General features: G+C 38.9%; 1 protein-coding gene across 4 annotated transcripts in view; it reads right to left on the bottom strand.

Annotated features, from left to right (window-relative positions):
• Positions 1-21,625, bottom strand: part of SMYD3 (SET and MYND domain containing 3) — a 404,221-nt gene that overhangs the window by 189,666 nt on the left and 192,930 nt on the right. Inside the window, exon 1 of one of the 4 annotated variants that reach the window (XM_071806199.1) lies at positions 9,124-9,208. The exons of the other annotated variants lie outside the window; for them this stretch is intronic. The gene's annotated coding sequence lies outside the window, so the exon portion shown is untranslated. Of the gene's footprint in view, positions 1-9,123; positions 9,209-21,625 lie in introns of those variants that run through there. 4 annotated transcript variants of the gene reach the window in all.

Genomic DNA, 21,625 nt, shown 5'->3' with positions numbered 1-21,625 from the left:
AGTAAAATATAAAATAATAGGGTGTGACTACACAACATAGGTTGTTCTTCACTTACTCCAAGCATGACTCCAGCATACTAATGTATTTTCTTGTAACACCAATGAGATGTATTTCAAAAGGGAAGTAAGTCACAAGTATAAGATGCTGCAGGACAGGGGTTCAGGTTCCTTAGCTGCATGGAAAGATGTCCATCATTTACTGCATACTTCATGAGAGGACACCTTACACCCCGTGAGGATGCAATGATTAACGTGTAAAGCAGTTCCCAACCTTCTGTTAGGACTCAGAAAAAACAGCAATACCTGGGCCTCCTGTAAACTGTGCATTGACAAAATGTTTCTCAGTTCCCAAATCCCAGTGGGCATCAAAGGTACTTCCGGGCCCTTGTTTAGATTTCATCCTGTTCCTCAGGAGTAACACGGAACATACTAGGGAAATCTGGCCCCCTGAGTTTATCTTGTCCCCTGAGAGATTAATAAAACTAAGCGACAACCAAAGCATCTCCAATACCTTGTCTACCTTTTTCTTCACTGTCAGTGCAAACCAGCTAGGGCACTAGGGCAGCACCAGAGCCATAAGTATCTAACCCATTACTGTTGCTAAAAAAAAAAAAAAAAAAAAAAAAATTGTTGCAGCCAAAACACTCTGTCATAAGAGCAATATATTACTTGAAGTTATTTTCCATTGTTAATGAAATCATTCTACATAACAATGGGACTTCCTTTGGGTAGCTTTGACTATGACATGTTGATCAGAAGTCTATGAAAGGCAAGATTATGATAATTTTGTGCTGCAGCCGATGCTGGCAGTATGGAAATTCAGTGTCCTAACAGTGTTCCAGCCTGAAGACTTCATCTAACTTGGCATCTAGTTACAGAGTAAGATCAAATAAACATCCCCAAACAGCTCCAGTGGTGGCACTTCCACCTCCGCATGACCACAGGGTCACTGGCACATCCACTACCAGATGAAAAAACACAAACAGGTCACGCACTGACACGAGGGTCAGTCTAGTGTCAGTGTGCATGTAGACAGCCCCTTACGGGCCACAGGCAGGTGGTCCAGTGGCAGTGGCACGCCCCAGGGACACTGTCCCCTGTGCTGCCCGAGAGGAAGGTCAGGGTCCCAGGAGGATGGTGGGAGAACCTGGGCCAGGCTGGCCAAGGACTACCTGGCATCTGCCCATCCAACACCACGTTGTGTTTGCCAGCGCCCTGCCTGTCATCCACCCCTCTGCTCGTGGGGCTCACACCAGCATTTGCATCCAGATCAAGGCGGGGTTCTGAAACACAACCCCGGGCATTCAGCTCCTATCACTCCTCTCCCACCCAACTTGCCACACTGGCACAGCAGACGAGAGGTGAAGCAGCACACATTCAGCCTCCCAGCTTTCTCCAGAGAAATGACAGTTTGAGTGACCCATTATTATTGAACTGGTTTCTAATGAAATGCTAGTACTGTACACCACTACACAAAGAACATATGCGGTTGCAAGTGATTAATTACACTCTCAAAGAACCTAATAAGTGACTCTCATATTTAAAATATTTTATGGCAACTATTAATTCTTTGTCTCTAATTATCGGAGTAGAGGTGAAGTAATGTGCCCTTCACCTCAAATTTGCTTATTTTTCTTTTTCCTTCCCTCTCCTCCATCCTATTGCTTTGTTAAAATTAATTGTTGGTTCTGTACAACAACCAACCTTATTTCCATTTTTAATTTATAAAAGATAAAATACATCAAGGCTGAAATCAAACCAAAAAACTTCAGCTTTGACAAAAAGAAATATTTCTATATTTTTTCTTTTTTTTTCCCCAGAAATGGGTGCTTTAGGAAATTCAAATTATTTTATTTTCACCACATTTCCAAACAGAATTTCAGTATTGTCACTATCTGAGGGATCCATTTTCAGATGCTGAAAATGGTAAGTAAAAATACATCACATTGAGTACTGAAGATCTGTGGCAGTGTGCACAGAAGTACTGCAAATTCAGACCTATGTAGACTGACTTCAGGAAACTACGTTCTGATACCACCCAAAAGTAAAATATAATTTTTCACCCTGCTGACAAGTATGGACAGCCCTATGTTTTAAATGGGACACTACAGAGAAATCAGTGGAATCAGTATTTGAGAAATGGCTTTGCTTTTCTGTGCTGGACCATGAGCAAGCCTGAAACCAGAATTACCAACCTCCTGCAGCAGCCTGACCCAGAAACACTGGCCAGCCGCAGAGTTTTCTATAGCAGCTAGTAACTGCTGAAGGAATACTATTCGCATTGATGATGTAAAGTTTCATATTGATTAAATGTAACAGAAACCCATTTAATCTTTCACTAATTTTAATACACTGCAAAAGACTTCAAGAAAAATTGCATCTTGCTGTTACCATGGAACAAACACTGTTTGACCCAAGCAGGAACAGAAAAAAGAAACTTTGATGGTACTGATCCATATACCACTAAATGTATTTATACCTTTCCGAGATGAGAGAAAAAACAAACCACACTCTGTAAGTATGTGTGATTAATATCCATATTACAAAATGTAACCAGTTTCAGGAAAAGGCAATTACTTTGGATGTTCTTACTGTTATTTTCAATTTTACAGCAGGTCCATGGATCTCTGCTTTTAGCTGTTGAAGCTAAGTCATGACACCTGGTTTCACAGACAGTTGTGTAGGCATCGTAGAGCTACAGGTACCAGATTGTCTCATTAATTTGCACATGAGGGTGCTCCTGGTTGTAATGGACAGTCTGCTCAAGACCAATCACTTTGCATTTTGCCACTCCTGTTGCTGGTAGCTGCAGCCAAAGCACTTATAATACCATCTATTTGCTGCCATCCACAACTGTATGTCAGGGTAAAACTAGATAAGCACAGACATCTCTGGTAAATATGCTTGTCTTTACAATCCTGATGGGAGAGTGGAAGCCTGATTTTTGTGGAAAATGAACATGGTGAGTTCCGCTGTTCCGTCCCTTGGAACAAGATTCACACATGTAATTGTGTGTCCTCAAGAATGAGGAGTGTAGCGATGCTTTATTGTTTGAGAAAGCCACATGCCCTCAGAGAATTTGTGTTATAAACCACAAATAAGGATGGTGGAGCTGGCTTCAGGCTCTAATAAAAGAGGTGGAAAAGACGAGCTGAAAAACACCATGACAAAAGATGATTTTGTTACATGTTGAGATGAATCTGAATCAAAATGTGTTCACAGTTATAATTTCTTCTAGAACTGGGAAAACTGCCAGCAGGAATAGTGTGATTTTACTTTCCAATGCCAGTATAATTCTTATTCCTATCAAAGGAGGCTGAAAAAAATTGCCAAGTTGTTTCATTAGGAAATGCAGCTAATTTACAGGCATGGTAATTTTCCCCCTACAAAACTGTATAATGAGCTTTAAACTCACTAAATAAAGGGTCTCTTCTCCAAGTGATTATGCTTAATTTACACAGGAATTAATGGTGACTGGACCTCCTTTCAGAACAGCTTTAAAAAGAGCTGCATTTCAAAAAACAAAATCAACAGCTTTGAAAAAAATCCTAACAGTTGATGGAGCCAAAAATTGTTATCTTTAATAACAGTACGTACACATAGGTGTCTTAATAAATATCTTTTACAGGACAAGCACATAACCATTAAATTAGGTATCAGAATCCAGTGAACATATAATTCTGATTTTATATTAAATTACTTGCTCAGGCATTGTGCTGTTAGAATGTACAGAAAAGCCTACATAAACTGATGGACAGAAAAGCCAGGAAGCAATACTTTTTCATCTTTAAAAATTGCTCTCTCTATACTCAACGCTATTTATCTATCTATTTAGTAGGTCTATTTTTATTCGGTTTTTTAGTGGTTACTATGTCTAGAAAATGGAAACTTTGGTATATAGATGAGCCTTGCCAAACAGAGCCAGATTTTCACATAGTTAAGTAGCACCTAAAAAACCCCACCATTTCCAAAATTCAGGTATTTTTGGATACTTACACAGAAACTAGATCTCAGAAGCCATTCCCAATAGTAGCTTGTTTATGGTCTCACTAAAGCAGTAGATATGTCACATATACATAGTGTTTGTCCCCAGCAAGCTATTAAACGAAATTAAAATGCTTATTCCAGTTGCCAAAAGCAGTTGACCCTGAGCTTGTGAAAGCAGGAGAAATGTATCTGGAAGTTTTAATAAAACAAACAAACAAACAACAACAACAACAACACCAAACAAACAAACAAAAAACCAACCAAACCAAAACAAAACAAAAACAAACAAACAAACAAAAAAACCCCAAACCAAACCAAAACAACAACAAAAAAACCACAACAACAACAAACCAACAACAACTCCCTTTCTTCCTTTGTAGTGTATGAAGTTCTAGTTTTCTATTCCATATGCCATATAAGGGAGATTAATAAAATGTCAGGTCTGGAAGTGGTCATTAAATTATGTAGCCCATCCTCCTCTATCGTAGTATTACATAAGAGTTCTACATATAATACTACAGATAATACAGAATCAGTGACATCTGAGAAAGTGATTAACAAAATTTAAGCCAAAATATTATGAACGAGCAATACAGACCAAGACCTTGCTATCACAGGAGCTTGGTTAACTTACAAATAATGAAAAGAAAATATAAAAAATTTAAAAAAAAAAAAAAGTAAAATTAGTAAAAATGAATCAGTGGTATATAGTCCTTGGGAACCTAGCACATCACGATTGTGGATCCAATATTTCCTCCGATCAAAATAGGGATGAAGCAGCGTTTTTAACACATCATTACCATCTACTGGACACGAGGGAGAATGCAGCTGAGAAACCAAGATAATGGACACTGTGACAGCAGAAGGGGCTGGCAGGTCTATCAGGAAATGCTGTAAAGCATTCCCTATATCCCTGCTTCACCTTCACTCTCTGCACGCCCATCCTAACAGTGTCTGACCTCCCTCCGAAGTTTAGAAAATAACCAGTCTGAAGGTTTGAAAGTGGATGTGGTAACTAATGGTCAACCCAGCACCAAGCGATGGACATAGTCTGAGTCTGGAGACTACCAGCTGCACCGGAAAGCAGAGCCAGAGGTTTCTCTGGCAAGCAGCACACACATTGTCTAGTTCCCAGCAGTTTTGACAGAAGGAAACCCTTGGCTCATGTTCCTGATGCAAAGTTACAAAGGCTTTCTGGAGATGTTTTACCACCTCTCCCTCTGCCTGGAAGTCATTTGCACACTTTGGAACTAAACCTAAAGCTTAGGGAAGATGGAGGAAAGTGACAAGACCAAAGAATTTGACAGCAACAATGGTTTTCTCTGACAGAGAAGTCTCTACTTCATCTTACAGAAATCCATCTGTATGTGGGTGGAAACATCTGCTTCTGAGAGTAAGTGCACATCCATATGATGTATGCATGTGATTAGATCCTATGGATTCAAAAGCAACACATGCCTCTTGAATACAAATGTAGTAAAGCACCTGTGAAAATGCTTTTCAAATCAGAACCAGTATTTACCGAAATGGCACAAACTATTTAAAATAAATTAGATAATAAGCACTATCAAAGAACACAAAAAGAACATATTGATACCTACAAAATGATGAGGGACAACTTACTGACAATACTGCCACTCAGTAAAATCTGGACATCACAGTAGCTCATATAAACCATTGCAATTAGAGAGTGAGATTATACAAGAACTTTCCATGACTGGACATAACTTTTGGTAGCAACTGGATGACACTGGCCATCTCTGGGAGAAGCAGCAAGGAGTCCCCCCTCCAGCCTTCCCCCTCTCCTCAGATCAGGTACTATGCAGGCTGAGGTGACAACCAGAGTGGTGGTAGCACCCAGAGGCTGGGTGAGCATCGCCATGCAGAGCCCATCCTATGCCACAGAGCCACAAACTGGTGTATGTTGGTTTACAGATATTGCACACACTGAGCACTGATTGGAGACTTCAGGGACATCTGGGAACTGCTGCTCAGTCTGTTTGGATCTACAGAGCCACTTCAAACAAATAATTTCACCCCTTCACCATCTCATTTCCCCACACACAGAACTGGGGTAATAACAGTAACCGCCTTTGTGTAGCAGTCTGAGATTGTTATTTATATGAGGAAATTATTACTACTGCAATCAAATCCTTATGAACTTCATCACATATATGAATAATAATGGCCCAGGAGCAAATTTTTAACCCTTCTTCAGCACTACTAAGTGAAAAAACACCCACACTTTGCTGGACTTTGTTATGGACTATTAATGTTTTCTATAGCACACTCATCTCCTCTGCTTCTTTACCCTTGTCTTTTACAGTAAGTTTTTCTCTCTTGTTCACCAGCAGCATCCCTAACACTGCAGCATTGGCTTATACTTGTCACATCAGCAACTTCATGACATCTTTCCTCAGCCTGAACTTCATTTGGCAATTTCATGAGCTGAATCATTCTGTTGTTACTCAGACATGCTCATCTGGGATACAGAAAGGTGCTGAAGCTTTGCATAGTGCCTGGGAGGGATATCATCAAAACCGACAACAAACTTACATCATTCTCCAAAGTAATCAGAAGACAAAGACACAGCAACTATAACCCAATACAACTAGCAAAAAGCCTAGCAAAAGTGAGAGTACACCTTTCACACTTCCAAGATAGCACCTGAATTTTCACCTTACATATTCCAACAAGGCACCTAGCAAAAAATTCTGAGAAGAACAAAAAATAAATGTGTCAGGGTAACTCATTGAGAGCAGAAAGCTGCAGATAATGTTTCTCAGACAGTCACTGCTTGTAGTCTTTCCGTCACTGATGAAACTACCATAGTGAAAGAGTTCTAAAATAGTGAATGTGACAGTTGTGTGTTAAAATGGAGTCACACAGAGATGAACTGGTATTTTATTACTATTTTAATAAATACATAATCTAGCTGCTTTACTTAGATAAGACATGAAATGGGATGTGCTGGATCCAGTGTAATTATTTCTATTGACACAACTTGCTTATGGGTTTTGGTGCTATATGAGAGTAAATCCCTGCCATCTAAAGCCAATAGGAGACCTAATCTTGACTGCCTGTAAAAACGAAGTACTATACAACTGCTGAGACAAAGGAAACACGACCATTATTTCCATTAATGTTCAGCATTTCATGTATCTTGTTATAATGCTGATGATGCTCTTGGGAAAATGTAAAGCCTAATTTCTGACCAGAGTTTATATTGTTTCAGAACAAAGAGTACAACAGCAAAACAGGTACCAAAGAAAAAACAGCAAAGACAAATGGTAGATGAAATTTCATGATGAAAGAACAAGTGATCATGGCTGCTTCTTGCTGCCCGTGGAAATGACGACAGAGTTTCCCAATATTGTCACAGAGTCAGGAAGCCTGAGAAAGGTGCATAGCAGTGCCTACCCCAAACCGCAGTGCGCAGATTAACAGAAGGTGATCTTTCTGTTAATGCCATCTTTAATTAATAGGCTCATCCAGAACAGGAGGTAAAAATAAACACTTTGAGAGAGGACAAATCTTCATTAGATTCTTTGAAGAATTAATATATTTTCAACTGCTTCAGCACAGAAAAGGTAAAAGCAAAAAAAAAAAAATTACCTGTAGAAATATTTTCATAAAATACATGGGCACACTCGCTAGTCACTTTTCTAGGAACTTTCATGCATGCAAAGCATTGCCTTAGCTGAGATCATTTGCAACAATAACACTAAATATAATTCAAGATACAAGAAACTTCTTACATAGAAGAAAATTCAAAAATATTATTTTATCTCAGTCTAAATGACCAGTCTGCTAGAAAAAAAAAATGGCAAAATGTATTCAGCACTTCAAGAATAAAGGATCTTGTTTTGAAGAGATGCATATATTTTTCATACATAATCTTGTCACGTGTTTCACTCCTTACTTTAACTATAAAACTCATAATTACTGAGGTACAATGGCTGTTTTTAATAAGTGTGACTCTTTCATCTTTTCTTTTTTTTTTTTTTTGCTTAAAACGCTCAATAAAGTCTCCAGTGCTACTCTTTACAACATATTCATGGAACAGAATTTGAATTGAACTGTTGTTAAGTCTCCGTATTTTTACAACCTCAGAAACAATATGCAAAAATACGTGCTACAAATTTCCTAGACCATAACATCCTAAGATTTGTTTTTGCAGTATGACCCTAATATGTGATATGATTTGTATCTGCTGGAAGGTGGAAAAATATGTCAGGAAATATGTTCAATCTTAGGAAAACATATTGAAAGTCAGTTATGTAAAAAGTATCTTAAAAAAAAAGAGAGTCCAACTCAGTTAGTGCCAGTGCTAGCTTTTCCTGTCTCTGCTGTTCAGAGGTAACCTTTTCAGCCAAAAAGACTGCTAAATGCTTTGAACTGGGATAGCCAAAGTGTGGTCAGCAGGTTCATCTAGATTTTCTTAATTGCAGTCACTAAAGCTGGGAAATCATCTATTGAAACTCTGGGCCATGAGCTGAGTTCTCTGCCAGAAAAAGCTCTAAGTCCAAGATGTACCTCCTCACCCCTGACCAGGCAGAATTAAAAAACAAACAAACAAACAAATAAAAAAACCCACAATTAATTCATCCTTCTTATCTGCCCACACCAGGTCTGTAAACTGCCCTCAAAAAATTAAATTATGGAAACACAGAGATGTAACCACCACACAACAGATGAAATTGGGATACAAGGTGATCATGGTATTCCAAAGGGCAGAACGAATTCAGAGTTGACCTCTGCAGAGAATATGTAACTTCATGTCCAGAACAGAAGAAAAGAAGGTCTAAACAGATTTAGCAGATGCATCTTATTTCTCTGTCAGCCTGTGTTCAAATCCAACTTCACATTTACTTCACTTTTGCATGTGCATGCACAAATATGTATTAGAAAAAACTCTGGGAAGAAAATGACAGTTGATGTAGAGCAATAATCCTTTGGCAAAACATTTTACAAAAGATGACAGAAAGCCGGCAACAGAAGTAAACCTCTGGAGAAGATGCCATGGGAAAATGAGAAAATATAGTCAAAGAAAATCAGCTAATTAAGGCACTGGCATAACAAACACATTTGAATGACTAGAGCTTAAAATAAACATAGACTAGATCATAAACTTACAGCTGTTGTCAAGGTACAGTAAGGATGAAAGAAAAAAGCCTCTGTGACTAAGGACGACTGAGTTGTGTGATCAGTTGGAGAGAACCATAAGAATTTAAAGAAAAATGCTCCAGGACAAAATATGGGACCTACGAAGAGAAGAAAGGAGAAAATCTTAAAAACAAAACAAAACCAGCAAGAACAAACAAGGGAAGAATTTTATGCAGCCTAGCAATAACAAAAAAACTTCTACAAAGTTTAAACTGCGAGGACCAAAAATACAGTAACTTTCTAAGAGGATCAAATGCACAAACGGCATCTGTGTCAAGTGCTGAGAGTCTATCAGTCTTAACACACGAAAAAAATGTACCATGTACACTTATTAAATTCCAAACACTGCACTGCAAAGCTGTAACACTTTTCACAGTATATTAACAGAATAACAACTGCCTCTGGAGAGGCTAGGAAGTAAAAAAAGCTAAAAACTAACAATCAAATTTTGAAGTTTGCTTGGACAGCAACCTAAGTACCATATTGAGGCTTTAAACTAATGAGACGAGTGATATATATATCAGAAAAATCAGATTTATTTTAGAACACTTCTGCACCCACAGAGGATGTTGAGCCCTGTCAGACCCCTGATACTGACCTAGGACACATTTTTTTCACCATACTCTTTCCCCAGCTGAACAATAAGGAGGATGCCACTGGCATCTTTTAGGAAACGCACTGAGATCTATTAAACTAGACAGATAAAAACTAGGCATTAATAGTATTTTCATCAAGTCAACGACAGGATAAGCAGAAGAGTCTGAGAAATATCCTGTAGCAAAAAAAAAAAAAAAACAAACTAAAGGGACACCAAGGTTTATGTCGTGCATTTGTGTGTGAGATTTTCATTTAGTTACAAACAACTTCCAAGATTACTGTAGCTGAAAGGACTAAACCAGAGACTCTCATTTGTTTATTTCATTTAAAGTAAACATCGGTTGTTCAACTTCCTTGAAATATTGCCTTGAGTATTTGTATTTATTTCTTCCTGCAACAGATTTATAATACTTTGAGGAGAAAAAAAACTTCGTATAGCCATAACATCTGTGAAGATTCTGTGCACAGACTGTCTGAAACAAATCATGTTGTATGACTATCTTCCTAGTCTGTATATTCTCTCTAAAGAACAAAACATGAGTTTAACTTTGTTTTTCCTAAGTACAACATACACTTACCATAAATTGTTGATGGACAGGTGTTACGAGCTACTTACCTGCAAAACAAACCAAACAGATTTACTTAAAAGTACAAGAAACTGCAAAGGAGAGTAGATACAGTTTAGGTGGCTTAGTGATTAATCATTCCTATTTGAAATACAAGAGTTAGATGGAAGAATAGAGTGAATCAAGGTTTTAGTAAAAAAGGAATATAAGTTACAAACTTCAGGTTGAATAGTGTGATGGGCTGTGCAAACCTCCATCTCAGCAAAAACACCATATGGTTTGAACTTCACTGTCCCAAGGTGATGCCGAGACCACTGAGACAAAGGTCTCACACAAAGACCTGTTTGCTCTGACTCTCAGAATTGCTTTTCTGTCCACCTAAGATGAGCCTCTCTAACACAGGCTACAAGCTCCTTATGAGGTACAGTCTCCAGCATATTCCTCTCCGAACTAACTTCATGGGAACCATGAACCAATATTGTTTATATTATGCAGAATTTTCCAACTTAAATTCATTTGCAAACTCTACTAAGGCACTGTACATGCTCACTTAGAGTAGGGTAAGAGCACTACAATTACTGGAGCTCATATTGCCATGTCTTGGCCTCATTTTTCTTTCAAAACTTTTTTCCTTCTGAAAACTATAAATGCAGCTTCTGTTAGTATCTTTGCTTCTACCAAAGGTGAACAATTTCCAAGGTTGTAAGTGATTAACAGCAGTGTCTTTAATCAAACAATGATAGAAATGTTGGTTGGAAGGAGCCTCTAGACATCATCTAGTCCGACTCCCTCTATCAGTAGTGCATTTTCATAATATTAGATAAATTCCTGAGTTTACTGTTCTTTGAAATAGAAATACCAAACAATGAGCTAAATAAAGGAACAGCCCGTGTTTCATTGGTGAAATATTATAATTAAACAGTTCTAAATATGTACCACAGTCAGACACGACATCTTTTTACAGCAGACACTATTTTGTGGTACTTTGAGATACAAAGGATTGAGGTTAATGGAGTTAACAGGTTGTGCATTTAAACCCAAACTTTGCAGAGAATTGTCTGAATACTCTTGGGAATGCAACATCTTTGACACTGATATGCCAAATATTGTGTTACTTATCCCATAAATCACAAAACATATATGAAGATGCCACAAACTTTTAAAAGATATCTAGGTCTACATAAAAAACAAATTCACATTTTTACAGTATATTCACCATACCCAAATCCTAAATCCATAAACCCACCCTGCATTCATCCTTGCAGCTTCCATAACAAAGAAGACTGACAAGGGGACCAGAAGATCATTTAGAAATAGAATCCATTACAATCCACCACAGCAACGGCCTTTTGCTTTCAAGATTTAAAATAGAATTAAGAACTGAACAATAAAACTTGTCCAAAAAAAAGGTATACTTTAGGAAGAAAGTTAAATAACTAAAAATCACTGGGATGAAGACAGAAGCAGCAGTGCAGCCTTAAAAATGGAAAGACATTCCCCCTGATAGCTTTGCCACAATTCTTGTTAAATGCATGTCATCTCAGCTCAAAATTTGAAACACATCTCATGTGCAGCCTAAATAAATCCAGAAAAGGCTCATAGGTATGTTCTTTTAAGTCAAGTTTGTTAAATGTTCATGCTGAAAAGTATAGAAGAATGGCAATCTTCAGATTTCTGACTATAAGCCAAACAGGTTTTTTTCATATCTAGAATTCCCCTGGTGATATAAGGAGATTAATGCAATACACTATTCACAACATCATGACACATTATAATTATCTCCATGGATGCCAGAAATAATTTTGACCACTGCAATAGACTGAGTACTATCCAAAAGAAAAATAAAACACAATAGTAGAGATTTAAAAATATTTGGGTACAAGTTTACTATACTTTGATCTCACTGACAAGAACTTGAAGGAAGCCAAGGACAGCTGTGGCTGGGGAAAGGATGATGCCAATTTAATCTTTAAGACTGACAGCTCTTTTTGGGACAGGGAGAGCTGAGCGGATGTTATTCAGCAAGGGAAAATCACTGTGGAGGAAGAGAAGCTGTAGGAGAAATATATTAAAAATAAATATGGAACTTGAGGGCATGTTTAATGTAAAGCAAGCCAAATGCTTTGCTAAAAAATGTGGCCTTTGTACTCATTTGAAACAATTACATGGTAGAAATGTGGCCTTTGCACTCTTTTGAAAGTATTACCATCAATTTCTTTTGCTCTCCTCGAGCCAAGTCCCTCAGCAGACATTAAATAGTTGTAAATGGCAATTAGTATTCAGAAACACATTTCACCATAAGAAATAGAATATGTACCCTGAGGAACTCAACCTCGCTGTTTTGGGACAAACTCTGCCCTCAACCCCAACCCTGGGCAAACATTTTCCCACGGCCTCACATGGCCGGGGCTCCAGGGGCAGAGCAAGGCTGGTGCCTGCTCCTGCACAGGCCCAGGATAGGTGACTGCAAGTGATGGGGAAGACCTTGGGTGGCACAGACACACAGGCCTGCAGTCCCTGTCACAGGGAGCGATGTGCACTGCCAAGTCTTCAGGAAACATGAAAAATTTGAACTCACAAACCAGTTGGAGAGAGGGAAAAGCTGCTAGGAAAAGCTTCTCCAATTAAAACGAACTCCGGAAACAACTGTAATATCCCAGGAGTTTCAACTCTGGTGTTTGCACAGGGCCACTACTTACAGGCTATTTGTATATAATTCTGCCCCAAGGTGAACTGCTTTAAGGAAGAAGCAAGACTCTTGAAATCTTATGTGTCTTCTCCAACAGAAAGGTTGCAGTTCTGCATCTGCTCCTGCTCATCACAAGCAATCAGGTAGACTTGATCTGGCTTCACAGCCTTCCCAGACCTGCCTTCTCATAGCACCTCATGTGCTGCTCTTCCGTCTTGCACACTGGCCACAGAAACATGGCCAGGATTTTTCCTTAAAAATTTCTTCACCCAACAATTCAATTTATGTGATAGTTGTTGCCTTCATACGAAAAGGTACCAACAGTGGAATCTGATGCCATGCCCCTGAGGATCACTTAAATTACTGGCTTGAATCCTACCATGCACATTTCCCTCCAGGAAGCAGAAATATAATACTCTCAATGACTTATAGAAAGCTGTTGAAAAGCCTTTGCCAACCCCAGGAAATTGGCAGAAGTTATATTTTTACCAGGTTTAGAAAGAGGGGAAAAACAACACACAGAGTGTACGTGTTCCTGGTTTGCTTTTTGAAGTTGTTAATTCCTCAAATGGCTAGCTCATCATATGAGCATCTGACATAGTTGAATGAGGCTTGAAGGATGTGCTTCCAGTCAACAGGTTATAATGCATTTGTCACCTGCAAGAAACGTTTCCCTACATTTTGAATAGCAAACCCACATTGCCACCGATCTGTGAACTCACAAAGGAGAGCCTCCAGCTTCCAGGTTTTTATATATACCTGTTAATCACATTAACCATGTCAGTGTCCACTGACATATCTGTTTACACTATAACATACATCTGCAGAAAAGCTTTCCCTGTGAAGGGTAAGGGCATCCCCGGAACTCTTCAGAATTTCTGCTGTCTTCTACTGTAATCTCAATAGAAATCTGCAACATTCGGGCTATACCAAAAATCTCTTATTAAAGCTAACATCCTCCTTTGAGCCCAGAAAAGATCCCATGAGCTGGTTTCTCCCACCTGTGCCCAGACAGAAGAATGTATTCCATTGGACAACAAATATAAATACCATAAGGTTAAATTCTGTTTTAGTGTATGTATTTCTGTAATGTGTATATGTTATTTCTTTGATAGGATATTGTATTTCTGCTTCAAAAACACTCCCCATATATGGTATAACTGATCTATTTGGCTACATCTAAGTTTAATACATGCTAATAAAAGTTACTGCCTACAAATTCTGATTTTGGTCACTTCCTAAACAGTGTTCCAGCTTTCAAAGGTGTTTGAGATGCACCTAACTTTAAACATGTTACACACTGTGGCCTAATCAAAAGCATATTGAAATCAAACATCCATTGATTCTTAAATGGCATTTGGATCAAGTTTCTGGTGCTCAAAGAAAGCATTTTTTTTTCAGTATATTTCATTGCAACTAAAAACATGTAATCTGGTTCTGCTACTGTCTTGTAATGTAATTTTCCACATATAATAATAATAAACTCAGGATTTAAGTGGTCCATAAAAAAAATCAATGAACTTGCATCAATGAACTTGCATCCACTGAGTTAGTGTTCCAGTATGAGTCAAAACTTTATTTATTATCGAAGAACAACAATCACGTTGTTCTCTCCATTCATAAAGTGCAAACAACTGTTATCAACTGTTATCCAGATACTGGTAACAGGTTAAAAGACTTATACTAAACCAATGACTTTCATGATCAATAGTATTAAAAATCAAAAAATGTTTGTAAATTAAATGTAGATCTCAGTGTACTCTCATTACACCTGAACAACACTTACCATAACAATACACTTCAGTTCTTTTCTAAAAATCCTTACATCTCGAAGTTACAGGGCAAAATCCTAGAATTATTACTCAAATAGATCATGAACTAAGTTTTGCTGCACCAAGGACTGTAGATTTTGAGCTCAATCTCAGATAGGAACATGGACAGGGAAATTGCTCCTGCCAACAGATCTTTAAGTAATACCACAATTTCCGTCTGACTTAATCTGGGTAAGTTCTCACGTGTATTGCAACAATTATTTCCAAAGACACAAACTCAGTTGATTAGCTTTAGAAAATCTGCATCTCTTCCCCATAAACAAGTTCTCCTCCTTGATGTTGAAAGTCCCTGGTGTCAAGATGAAAGCAGGTACATAAAAGCTGCAGCATGGCTGATCACCTTGCTCTCAGCTTTCCCAGTATGGCAATGCAGCAGCTCCAGATTTCCTTTTCAAAAACACTCCTTTCTCCAAACATCAAACACTTGCTCATGTTACCAGCGCAAAAAGCTACTTAGAAACATCTACAATAATAGATGTGATCATAGGCACAATTACATTACAAGAAATTGATGAAAGCTTTGTCCCAGAAGCTGGCAAATTTGTATAGATTTATCCAATCTATGCTTCGGAAAAAGTCGTTCATCCCAATAAAGAATTTCACAAGCTCAGTGGCCAGTGAGTTTGAAAGTCTCTGCTTATGCGAAAAGGTGACATTTGAAATGCAGCAGATATGCCATTATTTTTAGCTTTGCACATTAATAAAAACTCCCAGTGACACAAAATACAATCTTGCTGAGCTTTGCTAGGCAAAACCTGATCTAAACCAAAACAACAGGGGCTCATATAACCCAGTCTGCAGTTCCATTAATTCAGTGTAAATACTCTGATGGATCAATTTAGTTCAAAGATTTTTTTTTAATGTAAGAACTTAGAAATACTGCAATCACTGTCAGTGACTGACCTTGATGCAAACATTGGTTGATTATCAGTCAGACAGCCCTTTTTTGAGAGAGCAGTTTCTGTTTCTTTTTTAAGCAGCATATGCCTTTCCAAACCATTGTTCATTTCATGTTATCTTCCAGCAGCACTGTTGTTTTTTACTGTCTGCTTTTGATCCTTAAGTACTGGAAAATAAACTGTTATTTTGACATCTTCCTTAATGCTTTCCTGTTCTGAAAAAAAATCCTCTTAAATATCCTTTAGTATTTTCATGCTTTTCCTTAATTTGAACTCCATGTCACTCATTGCCTCTCATCAATTTGTTTATTGGTATTTCTGTATTCTGCCTATACCCTCTTATTGTTACTCCTGATACATTTAACACTAATCTGTTATTTTACACTGAAATATCTTTCTGTTTCATCAATGCCTTCACATTGCTCTATCTCACTTCAGCTCACAAAATACACAAGAGTTTTGAAATTAAATACAAAATACAGAAATGCTGTAACTGAGAACTTCAGATCATGACTTTAGAACCACAAATGCTAGAACTGGCTCAGCTGCAATGCCCTTTAGCACAAAACCCAAAAAGCACCATCAGTCTCCCCACCCCCCCAAAAAACTACAAACCAACCAACCAACAAACAAACAAAACAAAGAAAAACAAAACAAACAAGCAAACAAACAAAAAACAACACCAAACAAACCCCCCTCTTAACTGGAGTAATTATGCAAAATAAAACATACCATTGAAAAAAAAAAACTTCAGTCAACATTCTAAGAAAACGCTAATTTTGTTTAGTTGCAGAAAAATACCATGACTGCTCAAGGATAAGAAAGATCTGGGTTTGAAAGACAAGGACTCTGGGCAAACACTGAGTATACGTCAACCAATCTCCTTCACAAATGTTTCTTCCTATGGGCTGCCATATTTTTACCTTGGTCTTCCTCACCAGACATGCACATGTAAAGCTCATGCCCAGTTGAGTGACACACCATCAAAGCTCCAGGCCTAACATGGGCTCACTGCACAGAGGGTTTACACACACCCACAGTAAATCTGACCTTTCCATGTTGTGTTACTACAGGGGCACAAGATGCAGACACCAGGGAGCACCTGGGATTTGCCAGGCATTGCACACACACTGCTTATCCTGTCCATGCACTCGGGAAATGACAGGGCAAAACAGGAGCATCTGAAATGCTACCACGTGTACTGAGATGCCAGGCAAATTCCTCCTGAACACAATGTCTACCCTGAAAAAATAAGTGGCATATTCAGCAAAAGGTTACCCCCACAGACCCCCCATGTCAAAATCAGACTCCCACTCCATAAACAGCTCCTGTTATCTGTCCCAAGCCAACACAATTCAGGGTGATCTTGTTTCCTTTCCTGAGCTACCAGACTTGAGAATACAGAAAAGCCAGAGCCAGACTCTTCTTGGAGTTGCACAGCAGTAGGACAAGATGTCATGGGCACAAGTTGGGAAGTGGGAAACTCCAACTAGATCCAAGGAATTTTTTTTTTTTTTTTTTTTTACAACAGGGTGGCCAAATACTGAAACAGGTTGCCCAGAGTGGTTGTAGATCCCCCTCCCTGGAGATATTCAAAACTTGACTGTACACAGCCCTGAGCAACCTGATCTAATTAGACCTGGTTTCAACAGGCAGTTGTACTAGATGACCCCCTGGTGGTGCCTTTCAAGTTAAATTATTCTAGAGTTCTTTTATTCCAGTGACTTGATCAGCCAGTTTTCTTCTGTCTGATGAATGGTTGATATCATCGTATATAAGGTACTCTTAATAAGATTTAAACCACTGTGGCGATTTCATTTTATGCTTGTCTTTCTGAACTATGACAACAAAGTTGTGTTTTCCATTTGCTGTAAGGTTTTTGTCAGCTTCTTAAGGTCTCTTCTGAAGGTGGTTATTCATCCATGTAGATATGAAGTCTTCCCATTTTCTTCCCAAACAAGTCAAGAATTCAGGTTTTTCTACAGGTTTTGCACCTCTGACCTACAGAATTCTCGTCCGGCCCTATATTCAGCTCTTGAGCTCATCACTGTAGCTATCAGCATGAACAAGACTCCTCAAAGGTAATGCTGTCAAAGTCAGAGGATAAAACAAATTACAGACCTACTTTCGTCCATCCAATCATTTAATTTAAATGCCATTATATGGAGGCTCTTCCCAGACATCATCCTGGTATGCCTAAGTCCAGTCTAAAAAAGCACCATCTCCTGCTTGCACAGGGGCTACTAAGTAATCTCTTACATACAGGAATAATTGGGTTCAACCATCATATATTTAACAAGTAATATGGCACAGCTGTTGTGCACGTCATTGTATGGCTGTGAATCAGTCATATTCAAGGAATATAAAATTACATATTCATTTTGCAGTATTTATGATGCAACATATGAACATGGGTGCTCGCTGAGCAATGATGAGCAACCAGACTGAAAGCCAGACATCTGCATTGAATAATGTAAATAATTCAGCTCCTATTTGCTCTTCAGAAGCTCTGATGTTCTACACCTTTAAGCTGCAAACGATTAACTCCATCAGCTGTCAGGTGCACGTCTCCCCTCAACAAACTGCAGGATAGAGGCTTGAATTATTTCTGATCGATTCATCACAGTTTAGCCAGTGTGGCAGTCTTTAGTCCACAAAAGCATAATAAAATTAACACACACGCACACCTTTCACGTTAACCTTTCAGGCAAAGAAGCTGACCATCCCTGAAAGGCAAAGGAGTCTGGTCTTGCTATGGAGTCAATAAACCCTCTGGTTTCACAGTATGCAGCCAGTTGGCCTAAAAAGGCCATTCCCTGAATGCAGGTGGGTATCATACAGAGATGCCCCGAATAAAGATTACTTCAGCTTGTAATCAGTGCTGTGGGAGTCCCAGTTAGCACCAGCTGGCAAAAGGTAAAACATCTGCTCATATCTCCTCAGTTTTCTCCAAGTACACTTTCAAAAACTGGGAGAGCTGGCCCTCATATTATGCTTTCTGCTGGAATCCTGAACTGACTCAAGCCCTTCGGTACTTTACTTGATTTCATTCTAGTCTGCTAGTTTTCCTTGCTCCCACCTCTTGCAAGTCCCAAAGTCCTGAGAGCACACACTTCTTAATATGAGAAATACAACTATTTGAAATCATACTACCAAAATAGATGTACATGCTTCTAAGCTGAAGCAAAATGATAACTACATTTTAAAAGTAAAGCAAGAATAAGACAGGCAGTGTTTTCCTGCTGACTAGTGTGTAAGGTAGTGTAGCAGACAGGCACTTTTGAAATGCAGGTGGGCTTTTACCCTTGCCAATGCAATGCCAGTGGTAGTTCCAGATGTGGAGAAATCAACAACCCCAAGTGAAGAAAAATTTTTTTTAAAAAAAAAGGCAATTATAAAACACAGAGGAAGCCTGGAGCAAACTGGCACCATCTTGAAAGCTGGAAGAGAGCCAGACAAATTACAGCCTGAGCTCTCTGGAGCCCTGTCTAAAACCAAAGCTGCTCCCCGCTTTGGTGGGAACTGCACAGAAAAAAGATGAACTGGAGAGGGTAGATGATGGGTATAGCCTTCATTGCACATACAAAAGGGTACAAATTACAATCCCTTGAGCATACAGAGGTGAAGCAAGGTTTGCAATGCCTTATTATATTAAGCCACATTATCAAAATGACTGTTTACATTGGTTCATTAATGTTTGTACAAGGCAGTGAACATGTAAAGTGGTAAATATCAGCCACAGGCATCAGCACGGTTTCTTGACTTCAACATGTTCATGAGTGTTGTAACAATAGAAAAAACACTTAAATCATGAAGATTATTGCTCACAAAATGTGGTGTTTAGTATATTGTCTCTCTACATAATTTCTGACCATGGAAACTAAGTTAGAAATTGATATCATCAGGGGATATTGTTATTCTGAGCAAATTATTTCTTCCAAAAGACAAAATGTGTGCATCAATAAATTAACAAATTCAACCCAGTAAACAATAACATTTGGTACTGCGAGTCTGTGTAGGTGCTGTGTTGTTAAAACACCTTTAGTGAGATTGGGGATGACGCCTTACATTGTTACTGCCTGGTGAAATGACGGTTATTTCTCAGCTATTTTCTTTTCTTTGTTTTTTTTTTTTTTTTTTTTTTTTTAATTCTTCCATAATTGTAGCAAACCCCACAGCAACATGAGGTTTTAGGAGGAAGTGCCAAGATATGTTGCATGAAGTGAGTACCCCAACACATCAGAAAGTCAGTTTTGTTTGAAGGCCAGTTAGAGCAGCAAATGCTAGAAACAAGAAATTCACACCCTTGGCTCTGCTGGATGAAAGAACAAGTGGGACTGCAAAAAAGTCTCTTCTCCAACCTCTGTGCCCTGGCTGGGCAGGTCCTTTTCTCCAGGCAGGCTCTCAGATGAGCAATACCTGCTCATTTCCTGGATCAAAGCAAATTCTGCAGTCTTTCTTGATGCATTTTCATACACCTCTCTCTGCCATCTCAAAAGGCTGGCTGTGTGTCTCTGCTCACTGCATGCGGTTGTCAGCTCTGCTCCACCAGCCTCACCTTGACAGGCATCCCCAGTGATGCCTGGGGAAAGTGCAGCCTGCCCTGCACCCCAAAAGCATCCACTGAAAGGAGGTGCAGGGGCCAGGGCAGGCTTCCCTTCTGCTTCTCAGCTACAGCCTTTTTAAAGGAGTGTAAGGCCTGCAGCAGGAGGGAAACTGTTAAACCTCAGGCAGGTTGAACATGGAAACCTTTGAGGACTGGTGTTTGGACCAATCTCATTTAATACTAGTATTAATGACATTGCCACAAAAATATAAAGGCAAACAAATAAATTTTCACAGACCTAAATGTCTGGAGGCCTTGTCAATACTAGGAAGACTGGGGGCTCACACAGCACGAGCTGGATTTTCTGGAGGGGTAATAGAAATGGGATGAAATTTAATAGTGGTGTGCAAGGTCAGAAGCTTTGGAACTAATAACAAGACTTTCTGCTATAAATTATGAGGTTGTCAGCTGGAGGAGCTACACAGGGAGAAGTATATTTGTAGAATATGGGATGTCTGCAAAACATTCAGCTATAAAAAGAGTAAACTCATCAAGTGATGTATCCTCAAAAGACTGAAGGAAGATTAATTCCCATGGGCCTTTAGGCCCCTGTGAGAGCTCCTCCTCTGAAATACTACGTACAATATCAGCCATGTCCTAGAAAAAGTCCTCCAAACCAGAACAGGCCCAGAAATAGGCTTAAAAATTATCAAGATAGTAACTTGATACAATAGGGCTAAACAATCTCACCTTTGAACCTACCATGACCAGGACGGGAATGATAGTATTGCTGTCTGGCAAATTAAACAGTCCAAAGGGGGCCTTAAGCTAAAAGACACACAGTTATAAATTTCTGAAGAAGACAAGAAAAAACATGTCTACCAGCAAAGTTCTGGAACTGCCTCCACAGCATAGTCCCATCATCTTAGGTGGGGTTTGAAAAGTTCATAGAAGGTGAAAGTCAAGGGAGCAAACTTCATAAAACAGGAGTAGATTTACAGAAAACTACTACGTACATGCTACACAATAGCAACAGATTGTTATCCCAAATTTTTCTCTGCAGCAAACATCCATAAAATTTATTTACTTTTTTTGGCATTTATGAATAGCAGTGGCAAGCTATTTCCCCTCCATTTGTTGCAAAGGTGCCAACAGCTTTTCACAGTAACACTGTAATGGTGCATGTCTCAAACACGTGAAGGTTCTCCTGACAGCGTGTCCCCCGCTGTGCCCCACTCAAGCTTTTGGTAGCACAGAGGAGGATGTTCCCATTCTGCCTTGCTCCAGCTGCCTCCTCTCAGCTGACGGCTATTATTCTTGTAATTCCTAAAACAGTACGGTGT

Source organism: Patagioenas fasciata, chromosome 3 (genome assembly GCF_037038585.1).
Source record: "Patagioenas fasciata isolate bPatFas1 chromosome 3, bPatFas1.hap1, whole genome shotgun sequence".
Classification (NCBI taxonomy): domain Eukaryota; kingdom Metazoa; phylum Chordata; class Aves; order Columbiformes; family Columbidae; genus Patagioenas; species Patagioenas fasciata.
Note: the sequence above shows the minus strand (reverse complement) of the source record. Positions and strands in the feature narration are given on the sequence as shown.